We start from the raw sequence: 3,573 nt of genomic DNA on the forward strand, positions 1-3,573 counted from the left end.
TGGAATCTTCCCTCCACCAGCCTTCCTGTCTGCTGACCAGTGGTGATCAGCAGGAGGGGGTCCCGAGTGGTGGGTCCCAGAGCCTCAGGGCCCCCAGGCTATGCCGTCCTGGGTTCTGAGGGGCACGCCTGTGCTATGAGTCCCCAGGGCCAGGCTCCCTAGATGCAGGAAGGGGTCAGAGGCCAGAGAGCCAAGCTGACAGCACTGTCCCTGTTCTGCCTCCAGGCTCCTGTGAGACAAGAGGAGACCCACAAACAACAGTTCACCTTGAAATGACGTGTGCTCAGGAGTTCCGCTGTGGCTCAGCAGAAACGAATCCGATTAGTATCCAAGAGGACGTGGGTTGGATCCCCGGCCTCGCTCAGTGGGTCAGGGATCTGGCATTGCTGTGGCTGTGGCGAAGGCGGACAGCTGTGGCTCCGAGTTGACCCCTAGCCTGGGAACTTCCCTATGCCGTGGGTGCGGCCGCCCCAAAGCAGAATAATTAATTAATTAATTAAACGCATGTTCTCACCCTCAGTCCCTGTGTCATTTCTAGGGTCAGGTTTGCTTTACATGAGCAAACACACACATTCTTCCCCCGCCCCCCGCCTCCAGGCATTGCCACCCGGGGCCTTGTGACAAGGGTGAGTCAGGAACCTGAGACCTGGGCAGCCCCAAGTCACCGGGCACAAGGGAATGTGACAGCCTTACGGGCACCCGTGACGGTCCTTCTCGGAAGGAAGCGGTCGTTAGGTCCCATCTTCCGGCGAATTCGCCTCCCCTCCACTTGTAAAACGTGAGCTGCTCTTTAAGCTCAGGTCCCACGCCTCCTAATTAGGGAAACACGGCAGGAGGATGAAGTTCCGGAACAAGACGACTGAACCGACTGGAAAGCTATACCATGTCCATGAACGGAAACACGCAGTCGTGTAACGGGCCAATTCAATACGTCCATTGTAATTTGTAGAATTTATAGAAACTTAAATCAAAATTCCAACAGTCAGGCCTCTGACATTCCCATGGAGGAGTAAACTACAGAAATAACCAAGAAATATTTGACAAAAGGAAGATGGGAGGATGAGGAGCGCGTCCCAAGGAAGAAGGGACGTCAGGGAACTGCAGTGTCGGCACAGACGTGACCAAATCCATCCAGGGAGCAGAGCCGCGCACGCAGGAGAGCATGGGGCAGCCACAGCATGTCGTGGAGAAAAATGGAAAATCGGAGCTTTCCGAGCGCCCGTGGCTCTGCAGGTGCCTGGTGGGGGCGGGTGGCTCCACTCGTAACATGGGGGAGGGGGGCCGTCCTGTTGCTTCAAGGGGGGGGTCAGACCCAGGAGCGGCCAAATAAGTAAGGCCAGCGTTTTCTCCTCTTTAGGAATTCGTGTCATCAGCTGGAGGAAACGGTCCTTTGTCACGAACCTTCACCGTTTCCAGTGAAGTAGCGCTGGTTCTCCGAGACCCAGACACGGAGCGAGCGAGTCCCGAGCCTCTGCTCCTGGGGACACAGGCTGGGCTCCCTGGGCCTCGGGCCACGTCTCCCTCATCCTGTCCATCCCTAGCCGTGTCTCATGCGTGTTTCTGCTGAAGGAACCTTCCCGAATGTATAACGGTGGTGCACTGACACAGACCCTCAGCCAAGAGCACGTCACTCCTGGGTCTGACCTTCCCCCTCAAAGCGACAGGAGCTCCCGTGGCCCTGCCAGGACGAAAGCAGGGGACGTGGAGCCCGGGACCTAGTGTATCACCGTCTGGCAGCAGGGCCACCAGAAATGGGTGCCGATGGTGCCGTGAGCTCATCCCCGCCAGCAGCAGAGCTGGGATGCATCCGCCCTGTGGATGCGGGGGAAAGCCATGCCTGAAACCCACCTTCAGAATCACACTGTCTCACAGCAAAAGCCAGAGAGGTTCAAACAGGGCCTGGTCGGGAAGGCCCCCCGCAGCCTGGGGGTCCTGCCCACAGAGGAGACCCCCTTTTTCCTTAAGGACGGCGACTGCCAGACCTTCTGAGGGACATCCAGCCGTGATCGTTTTCCGGGGAATCTTCTTCTTCCGCAGAACTTTTAACCTTAACTTGTTAGAGGTTTTGTCCCGGCGTCTTAGCGCTGCCGTCCACAGGCTCTGGGGGATTAAGACAAGACTTTCCACATTCTACTCTCTTTTGAGGAATTTCTTCAAAGGCGTAGGAGTTCCAAACACTATTTTGATTGTGTAATTTACCTTATGGGGAGATTGGCTTAAGGAATATTCTGAAATAAACAAACAGAACAGGAGGTGGGCCCGACCACAGCCTCCTCTGAGCACCGTGTGGTGCTCCCCGAACCCCAGCTCCAGGGCGATGAGTCCTCAGCCCCTGTGAGTCAAGGCCCCTCACCTGTGAACAGGTGACAACCCCCCACCCCCACCGCCAGGACTCCAACAAGGTAACGAGCGCACCACTTTGCGAATTCTGACGCTGTTCGTTACCACAGCTACGGTTACTATGTCACAGATATGGAGGACAATTTGTCAGTCCATCTAAGAAAGAAGTGGAAAATTTTATTTGAGCCAAATTGAGGGTCACAACCCAGGAACAGCCTCTCAGAAAGTTTTGAGAACTGTCCCTCCCACTAGAGGTCCAGGCAGAGCCGTGTAGGTTTCTGTGGCGGAGGCTGTACCATAAATGACACGGACCATCTGCCCAACCCCCACCTGCAAGTTCAAGGTGCTGGGTCATCATGACCTTGAAAGGAAGGAAGGTTACCTTTCAGGAGCCGTCCCGTCGGTACTGGTGCCGGAGAAGCTGAGCAGGTGTTCCTGCTGCTGGGGGAGGTCTGGCCGATGCGTAAATGCAGACGCACAGTCCCAGTGGGGGGCAGGCAGGGGGCCAACGGGCAGAGACAAATGCTATGTTGGAATTTTTTCTTCTCGTCTTGCCAGAAAATACAAATTTTATTTCACGTAGCTGAAGCTCCTGGTTAAAATAACAAGGAAAGCGAGGTACCACTCGGGTTTCACGTGGAGGACAAAGTGCTGGTTAAGGATCTGGTGTTACCACTGCCGTGGCTCGGCCTCAATCCCTGGCCTGGAAACTTCCGACTGCTCCAAGCTCTGCGGCCCCTGTCCCAGAGGTTTCAAGGGGTGGCAGGATGGGGCTGCACTGAGCGGGGCTTTGGGTGAACCAGGTGGGCCCTGAGCTGCCGTCTGGGGCCCTGCGTAAATGGTCCAGTCAAGGAAGACAGAAGCTCGGGAGCCAACAGCAGAAAGATCCGTGGTCCAGATTCTCTTGAAGTCTGGGGGTAGACCATCCCCCTTACGGGGTTGGAAGGGGGTGTCGCAGGCAGGTCTTGGGGGCTCCCTTAGCACCGGCCCACTCCCTCCACCCCCACTGGCAGGGCCCCCAGACAGCAGCTCAGGGCCCACCCAAGTCCTCCAAAGCCCCACTCAGTGCAGCCCCATCCCGAAGCCCAGGGTCTTGGAGAGGTTCTTGAAGCAGGCAGGACCGCCTGGGTCTGGGCAGGGCTCCCGGGGCCCTCGGACACGGAGGGGGGCGCTGCCTGCCAAGAGAAACGGGTCCAGCAGCTGAAGGTGCAGTGTCCCTGCAGGGGCAGGTCT

At 57.1% G+C, this 3,573-nt stretch overlaps 1 long non-coding RNA gene across 1 annotated transcript; it reads right to left on the minus strand.

Moving 5' to 3' along the window:
* Positions 1-932: 932 nt before the first annotated feature.
* On the minus strand, positions 933-3,573 carry LOC106506585 (uncharacterized). The gene is made up of 2 exons (XR_001301984.3): positions 2,723-3,573; positions 933-2,100 (listed from the first exon to the last, which is right to left on the minus strand). It is a non-coding gene; the product is annotated as an uncharacterized LOC106506585 (long non-coding RNA).

The sequence above is a fragment of the Sus scrofa genome, chromosome 16 (assembly GCF_054392235.1).
Source record: "Sus scrofa isolate SSC_HxYL_T2T_F1_AM1 chromosome 16, Sscrofa_HxYL_maternal_Yorkshire_Landrace_v2.0, whole genome shotgun sequence".
In the NCBI taxonomy this organism is placed as follows: Eukaryota; Metazoa; Chordata; class Mammalia; order Artiodactyla; family Suidae; genus Sus; species Sus scrofa.